At 38.0% G+C, this 21,707-nt stretch overlaps 1 protein-coding gene across 1 annotated transcript in view; it reads right to left on the reverse strand.

Annotated features, from left to right (window-relative positions):
• CenG1A (Centaurin gamma 1A) overlaps positions 1-21,707 on the reverse strand; it is a 306,864-nt gene that overhangs the window by 274,152 nt on the left and 11,005 nt on the right. The window lies entirely within an intron of this gene.

The raw sequence follows: 21,707 nt of genomic DNA on the forward strand, positions 1-21,707 counted from the left end.
AGACTGAGGATTAAATACACAAACCCGGTTGAGATCAGTTTTGTACAATGCGCAGTCATACGTCTCGTGTTCAGACTGGACTACTTGTTTTGCGCGCACTTTACTGTGGTTACATATTTTCCTATGTTCGTACTAACTGTGTTCTACAAAGGGTTAATTAAAATATGTTTCTACTATTGCATATAGAAATGTTGCTACAGTTAATGGGCTCCCTTGTCCGCATCCGGCCGTGGGGTAGAGGACAATCCTGTAATAGCTAGGCGTATTACGGCTGTAATATATTACGAGTGGGTACGTATGTAGGCTGCGGCGGAAATTACAAGGGTGATATTTCTAGTTTAATAACTAACGTGAAAGGGGACTGCAATAATTTAAATAGCTCGGCTACACTATATTTTATGGCAGGTACAGACAACGCGAAGCAGACAAGCAAAGGCGAATAGTGGGTTTCAACTTATTTTTTATTTACGTACAAGTTAGCCCATGACTGCAATCTCACCTGGTGGTAAGTGATGATGCCGTCTAAGATGGAAACGGGCTAACCTGGAAGGGGTATGGCACTTTGGTTTCTACACGGCATCGTACCGGAACGCTAAATCGCTCGGCGGTAGGGATTTGCCGGTAGGGTGGTTACTAGCCACGGCCAAAGCCTCTTCTTACCAGACTAGACGAGAAATTTAGAAATTATAGAATTCCAATTCTGCCGGGAATCAAACCCGTTAACTAGACCAGCGCTTACCACTGCACCAGGGAGGTCGTCAAAACTTTCGTCGATGGACAAAGCATGCTTATTTGCTTTCGCTGGTTATTTTAATATAATGTACCTCGACCTTTAGAATGAGATTTCGGCTTTGTAGAGCATTGTCACTGTCACTCATCGTTAGTGACGGTTTGCAGGTCTCAATGACAGAAACAATGCTCTACAAAACCGCTATTTCTTTCTAAGTCTGCGCAAATATTAGTTAGGCGCACTTGAGCGATGCGGCAGACCTTAAAAGTGCGCAGTGGGATGGATTACCAATCTAATTACTGGACCTTACGTGTAGATTTATTACCTGAAACAAACAATAAAATATTTCTTGATAAAAATTACAAAACTTAGCTATTTAATATTTCTCAGTATTTAAATTAGAACCATTAGGGTTCCGTGTCGCAAAAGGAAAAAAGGAACCCTTATAGGATTGCTTCGGTGTCTGTCTGTCTGTCTGTCTGTCTGTCTGTCTGTCCGTCCGTCCGTCTGTCCGTCTGTCATGTCTGTCAATAGGGTACTTCCTGTTGATCTAGAATCATGAAATTTGGCAGGTAGGTCTTATAGCACAAGTAGGTAAAGGGAAAAATCCGAAAACCGTGAATTTGTGGTTACATCACACACAAAAAATAAAAAGTGTTAATGAACAAAAACAGATATATTTATTTATTTCTATGCATACCTAATAGTTTTTGATTTATTGTGCTATACTGTGTAATAGTGTCGAAAAAAATACCCTAATAGGTACGGAGACCTCGGTGCGCGAATCTGACTCGCACTTGGCCGGTTTTTTGAAAGCAAAGTAGTTTGACGAACTAATAACATCGCGCCCCGGCCCCGGGCAAAGCTTTCAATTAGACGTCAGGTTTTAAACATCCCGGGGGAATAAAATAATTTCGCGCAGAGAATGTATTTAATTAATCCTCCTCAAAGAGGGTTTAGTTGTAATATAATAATTTTGAGAGAGAGGTAAAAGTAATTTGGGTTAGTTTCATTCGCAGCGAGTCAGTGATATTAAAATATGGTGGAACTAAAAAAAAATCCAGTCGGGTTTTTTTTTTAAATTTTATTTGATTTCACCACAGTTAGCCCTTGACTGCGATCTCAACTGGTGGTAAGTGATGATGCAGTCTAAGGTTAAAGCGGCCTTAGCCTCGATAGCTCAATGGTTAAAGAAGCGGACTGAAAACCGAAAGGTCGCCGGTTCAAATCCCACCCGTTGAACTATTGTCGTACCTACTCCTAGCACAAGCTTAACGCTTAATTGGAGGGGAAAGGGGAATATTAGTCAGCAATTAACTTCTCTAACTTGGCTAAAAAAAACTTGAAAGGGGTATGGCGGATTTTATTACCAATCCTACACAGTAACATATCGGAACACTAATCACTTGGCGGCACGGGATTTTTCGAGCAAGTACCGAACGGGCGCCCTCCCGCGTTTCGGCCAATATAACCGCGAAGTAGGTGGGGCCATAGGTGGTGGGTTGTCCCTGCCAGGTAGGGAGTCGAAAGGGCACCCCGGAAAACGAGCCAAAGAGCAAGTACCGAACGGGCGCCCTCCCGCGTTTCGGCCAATATAACCGCGAAGTTGGTGGGGCCATAGGTGGTGGGTTGTCCCTGCCAGGTAGGGAGTCGAAAGGGCACCCCGGAAAACGAGCCAAAGAGCAAGTACCGAACGGGCGCCCTCCCGCGTTTCAGCCAATATAACCGCGAAGTTGGTGGGGCCATAGGTGGTGGGTTGTCCCTGCCAGGTAGGGAGTCGAAAGGGCACCCCGGAAAACGAGCGAAAGAGCAAGTACCGAACGGGCGCCCTCCCGCGTTTCAGACCATATAACCGCGAGGTTGGTGGGGCCACCATGGGAGGCGGTGGATTGTACCTACCATTATCGAACCCAGGACCTCCACCATTGCGACAGGAACGTTGTCGAAACTAGTACAGTGTTGCCGAATATTAGTAATTTAACATGGGTAATATTCTTTAAAAAAAAAAAAAAAAAATTGATACATCTCTTTAGACTCAAAACCTACGCTGCTGATACATACCTATCACGAAACCTAAAAAAACGCGAAAGTAACTCAAAGTTTCACTCGCAATACATTTACATTGTTTCTACATGTTGCTCATACTTGTACCTATCATAAAGATCTAGTAATTGAAATTCCCACGATAAGACGCCAAAACAATTCCATGGAATACACAGTAACTATAATACCTTACCTATAGTGCGCGACAGGTCGAGATGGCAATCGGGGTATGAGTCGAGGGGACGACCCACATAAACGCACATCAACTGCGCTCGCTCGCACCTTGTTAGCGCGGGGGCTATGTGGGTGTACAGCGAGTTACCTCCCCGATTGCCATGTCGACTTGCCTCATTCTATAGCTTTTAGCTTTGCCTTTCAAAAGCGGTAAGTTATTATAGTAAAGGTGAGCATCTGGCATTTCAGTACTGCAACGTTGGTATTACATTTGGCTCATGTAGGGTGGCCATTTGTGAAATCGATAAACTAGGACAAGGCGCGGATTTTCGAACATAAAAACCTGGAATATCCGTCTTTTCTTTCATCGCTGGGGTAGGTACGAGTAAGTATAGTTTATTAATATAAAAATCTTCATACACCTTCTAATATTCCACTTCTTGATACGCCTTACTCACAACCTTGAATGGGAAGCTGGAAGAAATCTCTGTTTAGAGATAAGCATTTCCAATGTAACTTAATTTATTATTACTTTGTAACTACAATTTTGGTACATGAAAAATAAAAATAAATAAATAATATAGCCCGCTTCCATCTTAGGTTGTATCATTACGTACCATCAGGTAAGATCGCAGTCAAGAGCTAACTTGTATTGTAAACGAAAAAAAAATCAGCCTAAGGGCGATTGTGCACTCATCCGTGAAATCACGGATTCCGCAAAAATACGAATCGAATTCCAATCATGGATAAGTGCACAAACGCCTTCGTTAGGACTGAAATCCGTAAGGTCAGCGCGGCGACGCGGGCGTTTCAAATCCCACCCGTTGTACTGTTGTCGTACCAACTCCTAGCACAAGCATTACGCTAAGCGGGAGGGGAAAGGTAAATATTATTCGTGGCTAAATATTCTTTTTAAAAAAAAGATCACACAGTAATTTTGAGATTATGGCTTTCAATTGAGAAGAAAAAGCCAAAAAGTTTTAATATTTAACTAATGAGTCATATAGTAGCGAGACCGCAATAATTAATCTATGTAATGAGTAGTATTTCGATCGCGCCGAATGGATAGCGCGAAACCCGGACAGTATACCCCACAACTACACTTCAACTGCCACACTAGGACACTAGGACAAATCCGGGGAAATCAGGACAAATGGCAACCCTAAGCTCATGGAAATAATTGGCGCGGAACTATTGCCATAAAAACTGGAAACACACTAGGACACTAGGACAAATCCGGGGAAATCAGGACAAATGGCAACCCTAAGCTCATGGAAATAATTGGCGCGGAACTATTGCCATAAAAACTGAGTGCCTTGAAGAAAATATTCGAAAAACTTTCGAGCAAATAGTATGCTTTTAATATTTATGGCTATACTAGCTTATTCCCGCGACTTCGTCCGCGTGGGCTAATGAAATTTAAACCCCTATTTTACCCCCTTAGGGGTTGAATTTTACAAAATCCTTTCTTAGCGGATCCGTCCACCAGTTTGAGTTGTGCGTTAATAGATCAGTCAGTCAGCTTTTCCTTTTATATGGAAGACTTTTAATAGTAATAATTAATAACCGCCTGTCATGCAACTGGATCTAAATAGTTCCAGTACCCGTAGTATAAGATTTTACATCTCACCAAACGTTGCTAGAATTCGAGAATTGAAACAAAATAACATCAAAGTAAAATGGACCTAAAGAGCCTTGAATTGAAGTCAAAAATTCAATGCCACTGATTTTAATTTCGCAACGTTTCCGCTTGGAGCGCTGGCTGTAGATGTGTAGACAAACTTGAGCTTTAAAACAAGGCATTTGAGATCCAGTTTACTATAACGCGGAAGTGTTTCGACTCTCGAATTCTAGCAACGTTTGGTGAGACGTAAAATCTTATACTACGGGTACTGTACTATGTTCACAGGTATACCTACTATGATGAAATACTTTAGAGTTTAGACCTAGTTATTTTTGGGTTCCGTACCTCAAAAGGAAAAAAGGAACCCTTTTAGGAACACTTTGTTGTCTGTCTGTCTGTCCGTCTGTTCGTCGTGTCTGTCAAGAAAATCTATTATAAACAACTTAACCTCCAATCCGGGTTTATTAGTCTTGGGATGACCCTAATATGAATCAAACGCAGTTCCGATGTCCACAGTCTTATATTCAGGTACACTTGTAACATCCACTTAGTTTATAATATCTAGCTTAATTAATCACCTAGTACTTATATCTCGCTTAATTACTTTTATATCGTCCATCTTTTTTTTCTCGCTCCGTCCGTCCGACGCCGCTACCACTGTCACACCTCCACTCACGGGTGACAGATGGCAGGTTTTCTGTGTTGCCTACAGTCGTCCATCCTGCTCCAGATATGTCCTCATATCTGACCACTCGGCCTTCCAACCGAGGGTAATGCCCTCATACCCATAACTCAATAGGAGCAACATAGAATACCTTAACAGTCCTATATTATAATTAATATGATTAGTATAATAATTCCTCTAACAGATCAAAGCTAACATTGTTAGATTTAACAAGTGCACAAAACAAGTGCCAATGAGACCTACAAAATACTGGTATCAATAATCATTATGTACATTGCAATCAACATCTTTAAGTCTAATTCTTATAAATACACAACAAATCACACTGAGATAAGTAAATAGTAAATACTATAAGTCATTCTGATTTAAGCTTGATATTAAGAAAATTGTATGATCTAGTTATTGTTAGTGATATACGTATACAACCAATTCACAATAGTATAATCAAATATTGAAATCAACACAATTTATGTTAATACTTAATACAAGGAAATTATAGTGAAATCAATAATTTTATTTTTAAATATTATTATGAACTACATATTCTTCAAGTTTGTATTTGTATTTAGTAATACGTGAATAAATATTTGCATGGCAAATGTGGCAATACTAATTATGAGAATTATAAAACATCTTTGGTAATTTGCATTTAAAGCGAATAAAATATAATCAACCTTAAACAAAACAACAACGAGGAAAGAAAAGAAGGATAGTGAATTATCACCAACTTGAATCTGAGTGCTAAGTACTCTATGATTTTAAACAATGTCACTATCAGTTTTCAATTAAAGTAAGTTTGTTTGCCCTTTCCTTCTTACCACTGTAATGACATGAATTCTAATCCTACATAATGCTCTAATGCAACACAAATTACAATATTTTCACTAGTATATACATTTTAAGAGATATGGTAAGAGTTGTTGGATCCCATTGACCATTACTAACACTTTATACAAAATTAATCACAAAGTTTTACAATATACTAATGAACCTAACTACTTCTGTAGACTTCATAATTTCTTTAAACTTAAAAATAAATTAAAAGAATATCTTATAATCCAATGTTCTCATACAATTGATGAATATTTGATATGAGTTGACCTTGATTATAATGTCTTTGTAGTGTTTCATGCATTACCAATTTGATTATCGTGAATTGACATTTAATTATTCTCAAGTGGTACCTACTGATTGACACCGTTGAAAAAAAATAAAATAAAAAAAATATATATATATATTACAATATAAGTATGTAACGTAAAACAAATAATAAGAAAACAATATGCCAATCTTTAATTGCATATATGTAGTATTATACTAAGCAATATCGGTAAGTATATGAATAATGATTGTAAAATAATTTTGCAGACCAGAAAGGCAGAGATGTCGGCACAGATATTATGTGACCATATTTTGTACTCTACTTGAATAACAATAAAAGATAATTACCTATCAAATTGAGTTATTGAATATTGAACCTATGTCTACGAAGTCAAGATAAATAATATGGTTAAATGTAGTTGTTATTATTAATAAGTACTAAGATCGAAACAAACCACAATGTATTCTAAGGAGACCCCAATAATCATATTATTCCAGAAATTTAAAGAAACATGAATCCACTAATTGATAATGATACACACAGTACAGATCACTATGAGATCTACAATGTGTAAAATGTAATCCTATATTTTCAAATAACTGAGACGACTGCCTCTGACTGTATCTCGATTGTAGCACACCAAATACTATTATTAATATAACAAAATAAGTCACAATGATGTTAGCCAAGGTATTATTGTATTATTATAAACTCGTTACCTGTGATGCCCCATATCATCCTTGCACTAGGGGCAGATGCATGCATAACTGTGTCTACCATAAGCCCCGTAAGTGCAATAGAGAGCGCAACAGACGGCGTTTTGTTGCCCCATTTTATTGTCTCGCAAGCAACGAGTCCTTCATGGCACTATAGACTTAATTGATGTAACATACAATAAAATCTGATTTCTGGAAACTTCCATTCTTGTACATTCTTGAGCGCGTAAGGACGAACGATGCCAGAGACCCTCGTCCTCTTATGATAATATGGTTAACTTGAACACGGTGATTGAGGACAAACAGCACCAAACGCTGCACCAACCCAGCGTCATGCTGAGCCGTGAATTGCCGCATCGGTCACCGTTGCTTGTCTCGTGTCAGTGTGTAACAAATGAATGACAAAGATGTAGGAAATTATTTCGTGATACATTGGTGTACTTATACGCTTTAATAACATATCAGCGATCCATACATTAATACCTAGCGAGTGAAGTAAGCAAGCCTTCGTGCGCGAACTGCTTATATAGTCTATTGGAATAGATGTTACTTGAAATAGTATTTAAGAATTTGCTCTTTACTGTGCTGTTTCCACCAAACATCAACGTAATACAATGAGTGACTGCGAAGATGTACATTAACATGAACCGATATTTAGCATTTACAATCAGCATGTCATTTTAGATCTACTTTAAAGGGTCTATACAACTTATAGCTACTACGTACCGAATTCAGCAAGACATAATTAATATATCATTACGGAATACGTCAATTATAAGAACTTTAATTTGAATTTAAGTAACCCTTGAACATTAGTGAGTATCTGCTAGAACAGGTAAAGTGATTTCCAACCATGATATCTACTTCTGTACCTCTATTCTGTAGATAAATCTATTATTATTAATAAAAAGGATACACCCTTTCCACTTGCCGACCCCGAATTAGTCTGCTTGTTTTCCATCAAATTAACTAGACTCCCTCTTGTCACCATCGCGACCCGATCAGTTGCTGAAGTTCATACTGAAGATCACCGTCCACTCGCATCGGGATTATCGAATCAGGTTTTACCAGACTATTATTGTTCGTCATTTTTCAGACGCTTCGTCAGCCGTTTTCCAATTCGTTTGTTGGTTCTTACTAGGACCAGCTTTTGTCACCGGAATACGATCCATTGTTTACGTCAGTATTGCCACCTTCCATTTGTCATTCTTGATTCCTTATTCTTAGGTCTATATTATAGTCAATGCTGCCCTCCTTTGGCACGATTGCTTTGACACAATTGGGACAAGTTATATTACATAAACTATTCTCAGTAATTACCGCTTATCACACCAGGAATAAGTCCATACATAAGTCGGTATTCTTTTCTCCCATTTGCCACTTGGTTCATCATAAAATATTCTCAGGAATCACCGCTTATCACACGAGGAATAAGTCCATACATAAGTCGGTATTCGTTTCCCCTATTTGCTTGTTGGCTTATCATAAACTATTCTCAAGAATCACCGCTTATCTCACCAGGAATAAGTCCATACATAAGTCGGTATTCTTTTCTCTCATTTGCCGGTTGGTTCATCATAAAATATTCTCAGGAATCACCGCTTATCACACCAGGAATAAATCCATACATAAGTCGGTATTCTTTTCAACTATTCTCAGGAATCACCGCTTATCGCACCAGGAATAAGTCCATACATAAGTCGGTATTCGTTTCCCTTATTTGCTTGTTAGGTTATCATAAAATACTCTCAAGAATCGCCGCTTATCACACCAGGAATAAGTCCATACATAAGTCGGTATTCTTCTCTCTTATTTGCTCGTTAGGTTATCATAAAATACTCTCAAGAATCACCGCTTATCACACCAGGAATAAATCCATACATAAGTCGGTATTCTTTTCAACTATTCTCAGGAATCACCGCTTATCGCACCAGGAATAAGTCCATACATAAGTCGGTATTCGTTTCCCTTATTTGCTTGTTAGGTTATCATAAAATACTCTCAAGAATCACCGCTTATCACACCAGGAATAAGTCCATACATAAGTCGGTATTCTTCTCTCTTATTTGCTCGTTAGGTTATCATAAAATACTCTCAAGAATCACCGCTTATCACACTAGGAATAAGTCCATACATAAGTCGGTATTCTTTTCAGATATTCTCAGGAATCACCGCTTATCGCACCAGGAGTAAGTCCATACATAAGTCGGTATTCGTTTCTAATATTCTCAGGGATCACCGCTTATCGCACCAGGACTAAGTCCATACATAAGTCGGTATCCTTTTCTCTTATTCACTGGTTGTCAGTTCGTTTAGAGTCTAAAAATAATAATCACATTCATAACAATGACACGTTATATCATAACAATATTAAACACCATTTTTTTTATTAGCTTCCCCAAGACAGCCACCAGAAGCGATTATTTGTGTACAGTCAATAGAATGAATATTATAGTGTCAACGTTTATGGCAAACCCGCTAAGTGTTTGCTCCCTTAATATCTCATTTGATTAATCTTCTTCTTAATTTGCTTTATGGCTTTCAGTAATTTGATTAATGATTTGAAAGACTAGTTATCGAGACTATTGAACTCAACACTCAAATCGATATTCTCAACTATTTGTGGAGTATCTACAGTAGTAAACATCTTTAGTTCACCGTGGGCTCTACCGCGGTTGTTTGACAGCTACAATGTCACGATCGCAATCATCTCTGATTGGTTAATGCTCGCTCACTATTGGCCACAATGCATTGTTGCAACAAGAATCGCACAAATTCAGCCAATCAGAACAATAATGATTGATGCAGGTTTTAGACAATCGCCCTACGTGTAATGTCTGCAGGTGATAATAATTGTGCAACTCGTTTGAAATTTTAATATAATTTAAGGGCACACACACAAGAGACAAATCCGTCTTTTGTTTATAATAATTATATTAATAATTTATTTATTTAGTAAAAATATGCATCTCATAAGCTCCTTTTTCCAAAGTCAAATAGCTAGTCAAAATTTGGGCAGTAAAGGTAGGGAATCCGTTTCTCCACTATTTATCCGATGGGGCTTGCAAGGTTAAGATTTACACTTCTCTGTATACTGACAATTTCATTTCTTATTTCAGATCTAAACCTAAGTCAGAGATCGAATTATTCGTGCATTATTTATACCCGAGAAACAACGATATGATAAAATTATGTGTTAGTAGGCTATATAAAGAAATACAACAATCCAGACCCTGTTATACATAACATTGCCACAGTCATTGCCGCTTCATTTAATAACACCTTCGTAACTCTCTTTTGTTATTAGAGACACATCTTTTAAAGTTTCCTTTACTCGTACATAAAAATTGAACTTCGTAACTTAGTATTTCTTTCTAATTTCTATTATTACAGCAGATAGTATCATCTATTAAGTTGGTAAGCCAATCCAATAATAACAACAGTAAATATGATGTACTTGGTAGTTAACCTGTTGTTCAGTGTGTGTTTTTCCGAGGTAGTAAGTACCTAAAGGCTTTGATTTATGAAAGCAGATTGTACAACAAGGGCACCAAACAAGCCACTTGAGCCGAGTTATAAACACTGATTTTCACTTCGATTGCGAGGAAATGTAACAATATAATATTACTATAAGTACATATCTATAGATTGACCGAAAAGAGTAGGGATTAAATGAGGGTGCTGTAATGAGTTTGTAGGTAGGTATAGGTCGCAACCTCAATACAAGTGCAAAAGTTCACTGGCACCATAGAAATTACATAAATTCTTTCTCATCCATATGTCATTCAGAGAGACTGTTGTTTACCTCTAAATACCTTGTGTATAACAGCATGAAACGCACTTTAGTCCTCTTATAGCCTGCGTAAAATAGAACCTTACGAGCATGAGAAGTGGAAACGTGTTTTTATTTTATTATTATTTTTATTTTCCAAATTCTAAAAATCACGAATGCATGTCATCTATTAGTATAAGAGGATGTCAGCTACTAGTGACTTTATATGAATGTGATAGCTCACATAATTTTACCTTTTTTTAATTATAAAACTCTAAGAACATTTGAAAGAACCACTGTTATGCTGATAAATAAATATTTTAATTCAAGTCCATTTATTTATTTTCATCTGATCTGATCAGTTAAATTCACTTTAGGTTAATATAATAATGATTCAATTCATTTTCCTTTCATAACCTCACCTCTCCTTAAATGGTGGTTGCAGCAAATGTAATTTATAATTTCCACAAGGGTGAGCAAACGGAACAAAAGTACATACTAGCACTTAATATAAATTTTATTGGTATAAGAATCAAATAAAATTCCAACATCCACATGGCTACTTTCGTGAGCATGAGTGTTGTATGTCTTTCTGTTTCTGGTATGTACATAGTTAGATTAATTCAAACCTGATATTTCATACCCTATACTTACTAGGTATTCAAAGTAATCTAATAACTCTAATTTGGTCGAATAAGTAAACCTACAGATTCAAAATAGGTTCAATGTTACCTACTTTATCTAGTGGACCAATTAATTATTTATTAGCTGATCCACCCCAGGTCTAATTTTCCAAAATCTTTTCTTTATGTCCAGTAGTAGCTTAGTAGAGAACTCAAATCATATTTGATTATGCAGGGCCTGCGGGTTGATCTATGTCTGTCAGTACATAATACAGACTATTCAGTCGGTAGATAGGTATTCAATGGGTGCATCTGGCAATCGACTCTATTAGTCTCCCTATCACTGTCTATCATTCTCACAACCATACCATGCCTACCATAGACCCAAATCCAAAAATCTTACATTAAATGGTAGGTAATGAAAACACATGCACCTGACACATATTTCAGGCATTCTATCCTTAAATTGTACTAAAATATTACTATGTGTATAGTTAAGTATGTAATTATTTAATTAAAGAAGAATAACTACTCATATTGAGACTATTCAATTCAAAGTTTTAAGACTTTATTTTAGTTACTAGGTAAACTAGATTTGCCTCAATTAACCATAGTAGTATTCAGATGTTTCTTACCTTCTTATTACTGTATTACATAACAATACCTTGAGGTTACAGCCTCCATCATAATGAGGCAGGCCGGGATGGCTTTTTTTTCTTTTGTATCATTACAACAGGCCTCACACCAAGAGTTACTGTGTTCTTATCCGATCCATGCAGGTACATGACTGCTTCCAATCACAACTTGAAGGTTATGTGCACTTCTCCACCACAGATGCAGGCCAAAACCACTTGTTCATCTCACATTCGTCGACCTCATCGTCAAGTCGGGGTCACAGGGTCGTGGACATCATCAGAAAAGTTGTCAAAACATGAAAAAAATGGTAACAGTTGAATAATCTCGGAAATATTTCATATCACATTTTCAAGTGACACCAGTATCAAGTACATACCTACTTGATTATATCAGACCCCTGTATATAACCCAAATTTTGCACTAAAACCATTGATTGACCCATTGATGTAGATATGACCGTTGTTATTGTAAGATTATTATTTCTATTTTTAACTAAAGCACATGTACATATTTCTTTTTTTTTAAAATGATTGTTGAATGATTTAAATTAAGACTTGAATAAAATTATACTGTTAACATTACTTCCTAGATAGATAAAGTTAAGTAGATATTCATTCTAAATTTTCACATTTTATTATGCTATGATAATGTACTATAGGTAATAATTTGCACACTCAGTTATTGGTTGAATGTGTTAGATCAAAACAGATTTAAGACCAAATTGTACCACATTCTAGCAAATAAACTCTATTTTTTATATTTCTACACTAGCTCATGTATCAAGTACTTACCTACATAATAATCTAATTGTTTTCTTGATTCTACTTTAATATAGGTAGGTGCCTATTTGGTTTAAAGTATTTCATATCACTTATTACCTTATTTCGATTTTAAAATACAAGGTGTTAGTACTACGGTGCGTTGCATCCAGTCTTGAAATTAAACTACTTATAACTTCATAGATCAAATCTTGGGCTAGGTATGTCCCTACATAATAATCCATTAAAGCGGTCAGAACAAAACTATAATCCCTTACTTTGAACTCTCAAATAAGTCATAATGCTGATATCTACTTACTATTAATAATTATAGCCTTCACTTACTCTGTTCTAAAAGTATCAATTGGTAATATTGTAACTTATCAAATACCTACTTAGGTATTTTGATGCAGTAATCTAACATTAGGCACTCTTAATATTCACCCATGCTTTAATGAACATCCACTGTAAGAAGGTAAGTACACAGATTCACCGTTTCAATACAACCTATGGATGCATTGGACCCATCGACCTACGTACTTCTGCTTGTTCCAGACAGTGCAAGGTGCTTTCCTCAAACCAATCTCTTGAGTAGTTGCGTTGGAGACAAGCCCTCCAACTCGATACAGGTCTACTCAAGTACTCCCAAAGTAATAGTGTAGCACCATTGCAGTTTGTATATATTTCATATTCACTTTGTTATTCGTTCAGGTAGGTTTCTTCATATAATTTCCGATATAAGTACCTAATAAATATGTTGCTATGCGTCTTGTACAGGCACTTTTAACATCTTCCAGGATAGACCCGCATTTTTGGGCATGAATCACATCCAATCTTCTGATATAAACAACTTAACCTCCAATCCGGGTTTATTAGTCTTGGGATGACCCTAATATGAATCAAACGCAGTTCCGATGTCCACAGTCTTATATTCAGGTACACTTGTAACATCCACTTAGTTTATAATATCTAGCTTAATTAATCACCTAGTACTTATATCTCGCTTAATTACTTTTATATCGTCCATCTTTTTTTTCTCGCTCCGTCCGTCCGACGCCGCTACCACTGTCACACCTCCACTCACGGGTGACAGATGGCAGGTTTTCTGTGTTGCCTACACTATAGGGTACGTCCCGTTGAGCTAGAATCATAAAATTTGGTAGGGAGGTAGGTCTTATAGCACAAGTAAAGTAATGAATCCGAAAACCGTGAATTTGTGATTACATCAGAGAGAAAAAATTAAAATGTGTTCATGTACAAATATTAGTATGTATTTTCAATTTTAAAAGTAAGATAACTATATCAAGTTTGGTATCATAATATGAAAGGGCTTTACTTGTACATTCTAAAACAGATGTTTATTTATTTTATACATAACTAGATAATGCCCGCGACTTCGTCCGCGTGGATTTAGGTTTTTAAAAATCCCGTGGGAACCCTTTAATTTTCCGGGATAAAAAGTAGCCATGTCCTTCCCCGAGATGCAAGCTACCTCTGTACCAAATTTCGTCAAAATCGGTTGAACGGTTGAGCCGTGAAAAGCTAGCAGACAGACAGACACACTTTCGCATTTATAATATTAGTATGGATAGTTTATGATTTATAATGCAACATGCCGAAAAAATACGACTGTGATACGGAACCCTCGGTGACAGTCTGACTCGCACTTGGCCGGTTTAATAGATATATACGAGTAAGTATGCTTTACAATGTAAACCGCAAACTTGTTGCAAGCATCGAGATTCTTATAGTTAGGTTAGTTATGGTATTACTATCGCGACCTATTTTAATATTTTCATATGATTTCTAGGTCATACGTACTCCGAGACACTAATTGCATTAGTGAAGTATGAGAATGATGAAGAGTCTTCTAGTATGACAACAAATTCCTAAAAGGCCGGCAACGCATCGGCGGCTCCTCTGGTGCTGCAAATGTTCATGGGCGGCGGTAATCACTTAACATCAGGTGACCCGCCTGCTCGTTTGCTCGCAATATCTATTTTTAAAAAAAGGAAAGTTTTTTTTTTAAATATTAGCCATGTTAAATGATTAATATTCCCCTTCCCTCTCCAACTAAGCGTCAAGCTTGTGCTAGGAGTAGGTACGACAATAGTGCAACAGGCGGGGTTTGAACCGTCGACCTTTCGGTTTTCAGTCCAGTCCTTTACCGGTTGAGCTATTGAGACTCAAATTTTTATTTCATACTTTTCTCAGAGCATTTGAAAAAGTAGGTACCTATCTGAGTAGTTAGCTCCTCACTTCCCTCGTACCTACCGTACATAAATACATAATTAGTTTATTTGAATACTAGCTGATGCCCGCGACTTCGTCCGCGTGGAATTAGGTTCCTAAAAAATACCGTGGGAACTTTTTTATTTTCTGGGATAAAAAGTAGCCTATGTCACTCTCCAGGTCTTTATCTATACCCATGCAAAAAATTATTAGATTTTTAGGGTTCCGTACCTCAAAAGGAAAATCGGAACCCTTATAGGATCACTTTGTTGTCTGTCTGTCAAGAAACCTACAGGGTATTTCCCGTTGACCTAGAATCATGAAATTCGGCAGGTAGGTAAATCTTATAGCTGACATTTGGGGAAAATCTGAAAACCGTGAATTTAGGGTTAGATCACACAAAAAAAAATTAATTGTGGTCATGAACTAATAATTAGTATTTTCAACTTTCGAAGTCAGTGACTATATCAAGTGGGGTATCATATGAAAGGTCTTCACATGTACATTCTAAAACAGATTTTTATTTATTTTTATGCATCATAGTTTTTGAATTATCGTGCAAAATGTCGAAAAAATACGACTGTAGTACGGAACACTCATTGCGCGAGCCTGACTCGCACTTGGCCGGTTTTTTAAATCCATGTATTATACGAAGTCGCGGGCGTCAGCTAGTTTTTAATAAATGACTTTGTCACAGGTCTTGGGACCATGTGTGACGAGCATGACCCACACATTCCAACCACTGGGTCATCGAGGCTCTACATAAGCTTGATAACTGTGCTTTCAAAGTTAAGGGACTTTAATTGCGTGATGTCATCTCTAAACACTCCGACAATGGCACTATTTTGGGCATCACCTAGGGTTGCTACATAAAAATCGTAGTCACTGTAGATTGATTGAACTCTTACAAGAGAATACACTAAATCCATTTTTTTTTTTTATTATTAAGCCTTTATTTTCTTTATCAATTAATATTATTTACAGAGTTTCTGAATCTATTCTAATACCTAATCTAATTCTTTTTGTTAGTATGTTAATCAGTGATATTATGTTGATGTGTGTGTGTGTGTGTGGGTGTGTGAACGTGTGTGTGAGCATGTGTGTGCGTGTATAAGCGTATTGTATAAATGTGTGCGTGTGTATTTATGATTGTAGTTGATTGTTACAGTTGTAGATTTGTGTTAGTAAATTAGTAGTTATTTACATATTAATTTAATTTTTTGCACATTTGCTTCTTTATAAGTATATTTATATGTTTTTTTGATAAGGATCCCTCATTGGGTATAGGCCTCCTCCAGTTGGTGCCATTTCTCTCTATCCTTGGCTTTTTTAACCCAATCATTTCCTGCTACCTGTGCTATATCGTCAGACCATCGCGATTTTGGTCTACCTACTTTCCTTTTGCCTTTTGGACCTGGCCATTTGGTTGTTTTTAAAGTCCATCGGTCATCTGTCAGTCTCGAGACATGCCCTGCCCACTTTCATTTCAACTTTAGAGCGTGTGTTAGAGCGTCTGTTAATTTTGTCTTTCTTCTTATTTCTTCACTTTTTACCTTGTGTATTTTACGTAAGTTTAGAATACTTCTTTCCATTGCCCTCTGGCATGTTCCTAAATCCATACTCCATACAAATATTATAAATACGAAAGTGTTTCAGTCTGTGGGCGTTTGTGCACTCATCCGTGATTTCACGGATCCCTCAAAAAATACGAATCAAATTACGTATTTGCATGAGGACCACTTCGAAGAATCACGGATGCGAAACGAATACGGATGAGTGCACAAACGCCCTATCTGTCGCTAGCTTTTCACGGCCCAGCCGTTCAACCATTTTTGAAGAAATTTGGTACAAAGATGCCTTACAGTCCGGGGATGGACATAGGTTAATTTCTATCCCGGAAAATGAAGAGTTCCCACAGGATATTAAAAAACCTAAATCCACGCAGGCGAAGCCGCCGGCATCACCTAGTAAATATTAATAAGGACATACAAATTCTCCATAATAATAATATATCAAACATACCTAGACTTAAAACTGTTTCAACTGCCCTGGACACTGACTCTGGACTGGATTATCTTATACGGAAAAAAATTTTTATGACTTATATTCGATATTCAAAACACAATAATATAATTCCTTCTAAATCTTTTTTTACATTTTTACTTTCTGTAGATAATCAAAATCAGTTTTTTATAAGTAAATTCAGAATGTTGATGGGGTTGCCCCGACTCTGCAGCGCCTCAGGCATGTTTGCGGACGCGCGCATCGACTGCTTCTATAATACTGTACGCAAGCGGTGCGCGTCGTTGGTGCGCAGAGTGCGGGACAGCCCCAACACCATTCTGCAGATGATTGCAGCCCGACTCGACTGTCCTTATCTTCAGCATTGCTGTGAAAGACATGTTCCAGTACCAATGCCGGGGAGAAGGTACTAGATATTTATTTTTATTTATTAATTATTTTATGTATTGGTATTTTACTTTTATTAATTTTAAAGTTGTTATTATGGGTATGTTAACCTGAAATAAATCAATTTTATTTTATTTATTTATTATTTAAATTCTGGAAAAAGTTATTTTTCGAGTCGAAACGGTTTCGATCTAGGGGTGCGAATTTATGATTCAGCGGCAAATAAATAATCTCTTACTTCTTTCAAAGATGGTGGCAGTAGTGGTAACCCTGGCATCACCGCCGCTTATCTCCATTCCACTAATGACGAGATTCGCTTTTGTTTCGGCCGTATTATGAATGCTACCGAAAGGATTAACAATTTCTTTCTTTGTCTCATGATACCGGCTAAACCTTTTCAAACATTAATCCGCGATATTATTTCATTTTTGTAAGGCTTACAGCTAAATGTGACTTAAAAAGGTTTTTTACCCGACTGCGGCGAAGCCCAAAAGGCGGGTTATTGTGTTCGACCTGTATATATGTATGCCCGCACGTAACTATCCAACAGAATTTTAGATTCGTCTAGATGGCGCGTCTCACAGATAAGAGAAAGTGGCGCGTCTACTGTCACTGGGCACATGAAATTGTTAAAAAATCAAAATGGCGGATTTTAAGCGCTTTAATTTGCGGCTGAACTTTTTGCCTTTATTGTTTGTAAAGTGTTCAGTGTGACTGCAATATAACTGCAATCCAGGGCCCAACTACAGTTTTGAAGTCAGCTTGTAGTCAGTGTGTAGAGTAGGTATATATATACTTAGGCCGTAAACTAGGCACAAACAAACTTGTTTTTAATAGCTAACCACTTACTCGTTCACAAACGTGTTAATTGTTTTGGTCAACAATTTAGCTAGTTTGTTGTCAGTTCATGGGATAGAACCTCAAAGAGTACAACATAAAAAGTTGTTAACATAACCTTTTTGTTAAAATTGTTGTACAGTGTCTGCGACCTTGATTTCGCTGGCTAGGTACTATAGGTAGCGCGAGAAAAAAACCCACGAGCTCTATTGTTACAAAATAAAAATAAAAAAAGTTTCTGCTCAATTAGTGAATATTTAATTAAACGACCACAATGGCATTCTCGCTAAAAAAAGTGCGAGCAACTTGAGCTAAGGGTCAGCGCATACAGACAGAGTTGAGTAAAGCAGAATCTTTTCGGCAACAACTTCCCACGGCCCTCGATCAAAGCCTTTCACCAGATCAGAGCAGAGCCAATTTAGAAACAATCGATTACCAAATTGACCCGCCGAGAATCGAATCAGGGACCTCCCACTAAGCTACAGCGTTCATCACTGCAAACCCCAGCTAGTCGTTAGTTAATAGATGGTGCCCGCGACTTCATCTGCAATAAATCTCGCGGGAACTGTTTGATTTTTCGGGATTAAATGTCGCCTATGTCTATCCCCAGGTTTCAAGCTATCTCTGTAACTTACTTCAAAATCGGTTAAACGGATGGGCCGTGAAAAGCTAGCAGACGTGAGGAACTAACAGTCTAGTACCTATCTACTAACTGACTGCAATCTATAGTACGCGACAGGTTGAGGCAATAGGGTACCCGTACGTCACCCGCGCTAACCCGGCGCGGGATAGCGCCGGTGACGTGCGGGTGTGCGGGGACGCCCCCGCCTCATACCCCGATTGTCATCTCGACCTGTCGCGTACTATATCTAACTGTGGTATTTATCAAGTCTATTGGTCAACCTACATACCCCAACGAGTTAGAGTGGGAAAATGACGCCATTTTCGTCGTTCATACCATTCGCTCATGATTGGACCGTTTTAAATAAGTCTGAGTCTAAATTTAGATCATAACTTATTAGTCCCCAAGCTTGAGAGACAAAAGTGCGTTGCTCCAGGTCAAACCAATGAAATATTTTATTTCGCTGCGTGGGTGTATCACTCCTTTGACTGGCACCGTACCGGAACGCTAAATCGCTTGGCGGTACGGCTTTGCCGATATGGTGGTAACAAGCCACGGCTGAAGCCTCCCACCAGACCAGACCGGATAAATTATAAAATTCCAAACCCCTGCCGGGAATCGAACCGGAGACCTCCGACTAAAAAGACCACACCGCTTACCACTGCGCCAGTGAGGTCGTCAAATTTTTTTTTGCTAGCTCTTTTACTCAGCTAGAAATGTAACTATTTCTCCATAGTCTAGGTACCTAATTGCCTACATAAAAAGAAGCACATCAGGTATCTATAGTACGCGACAGGTCGAGATGGCAATCGGGTTATGAGGCGGGGGGACGCCCCGCACACCCGCACGTCACTTCAATTTTAAGAACAACTTTGAACACTATAATCAACAAATTGATCCTATAAGGGTTACTTTTTTTCCTTTTGAGGAATGGAACCCTAAAAATTGGTGTATTTTATACAAAGAATAAAAATAATCATCAAAAGAAGCAAATCATAATTGTTTTGACAGCTCCTAATAGATACCAGATTCAGTCTATTAGTAGGTATTTCGTGCGACAGAGATAACGCTCTATGATTTAGCGTTCCGGTACGATGCCGTGTAGAAACCAAAGGGGTATGGGTTTAATATAACTGCCATATCCCTTCCAGGTTACCCGCACCCATCTTAGATTGCATCATCACTTACCACCAGGTGAGATTGCAGTCAAGGGCTAACTTGTATCTGAATAAAAAAAAATTACGAAGCCGAAATTAGTCGACTGTCTATTTCTAAAGATACCACGTACTGTAACTATTTCTCCATAGTCTAGGTCATAAAAAGAGGCACATCAGGTATCTAATAAGTACATCTTCACGGTTCGTAAATAAAAATACGTGACAGATCACTTAGCGGTAGTGTTACGGTGTTATCTAAGAGTTCTGCATGATGTACCGTTATCGTTCTAGGAACGGTACACCTGCGATTTCACACTCGGCGAGCTAAGTGGAGTGGAATAAAGTTTCATCTCGGGCTTCGCTTTATAGCTTTGCGTCAAATCAAATCAAAATAGTCAGGCGGCTTTAACCGCCCTGGCGCAGTGGTATTATTGGGAGGGCCCGGGTTCGATTCCGGGCGGGGGTTTGGAATTTTATGATTTCTAAATTTCTGGTTCGGTGGGAGGCTTCGGCAGTGCCGTGTCGCTAAGCGATTTAGTGTTCTGGTAAGATGCCGTGTAGAATCCAAAGGCACCTGACCCAAAGGGGCATGATTTTCATAAAAATTGCCATACCCCTTCCAAGTTAGCCCGCTTCTATCTTAGACTGCATCATCACTTACCACCAGGTGATATTGCAGTCAAAGGGTTACTTGTATCTGAATAAAAAAGAAGAAAAAAAAGACCGGACATGACTAATATTCTAAAAAAAAAAATTACAGCCCTTACACTAATTACAGATGTACAGATCTATTTCAGCGGTTTCGTAGAGCGTTGTCTCTCTCGTTGACACCGACAAAACGTCACATAGATATGAGTTACAGAGACAACGCTCTACAAAGTCAAAATCTCATTCTAAAGGTCGATGTACAATATTTCTTGCTGGCTACTGTAACAAATTAGCTGTTACTTGTCAAGCCCAACATTGAATAAAACACTCGACTGTTTGCGGAATGACAAAAAAAAACACCGACGTACTTGGACAAGGACAAACGGCGTCTGTAGCAAATGTTCCGTGTTTATTGACAATGTACATCGGCGAAAATGCAAGGCAAATAGCGGTTTATTTGCTTTACTTGCGTTGATGCCGGCCGCGCAAACAAACTAGCATGGACTGCTCGCGGCGATATGCAGTGCCAGCACTTTTCTGTTCCGTGAGTGCCAGGAAACGGAAAAATTTAATAACACACTGGCGCTGATTCTGTTGTCTTTCTCTAAACTAAATTTAAAGTAATCTGCATCTTTTTCTTTTTATTATTGCTAAAAAAGGACGGAACATGAATTTTACATTTAAAGACTCTAAATTTTAGTGCACGCTACAAAAAACAATAGGCTCGCGACTGGCAGCTAAACACACGATGTTTGACGGCTCTAAATCTAAAATTACATAAAAAGGAAAGGGTGACTGACTGCCTGCCTGACTAATCTATTAATGCATAGCTCAAACTACTGGACGGATCGGGCTGAAATTTGGCATGCAGATAGCTATTATAACGTAGGCATTCGCTAAGAAAGGATTTTTGAAATTTCAACCCCTAAGTGGGTGAGA

This window comes from Maniola hyperantus, chromosome 12, assembly GCF_902806685.2.
Source record: "Maniola hyperantus chromosome 12, iAphHyp1.2, whole genome shotgun sequence".
Classification (NCBI taxonomy): Eukaryota; Metazoa; Arthropoda; class Insecta; order Lepidoptera; family Nymphalidae; genus Maniola; species Maniola hyperantus.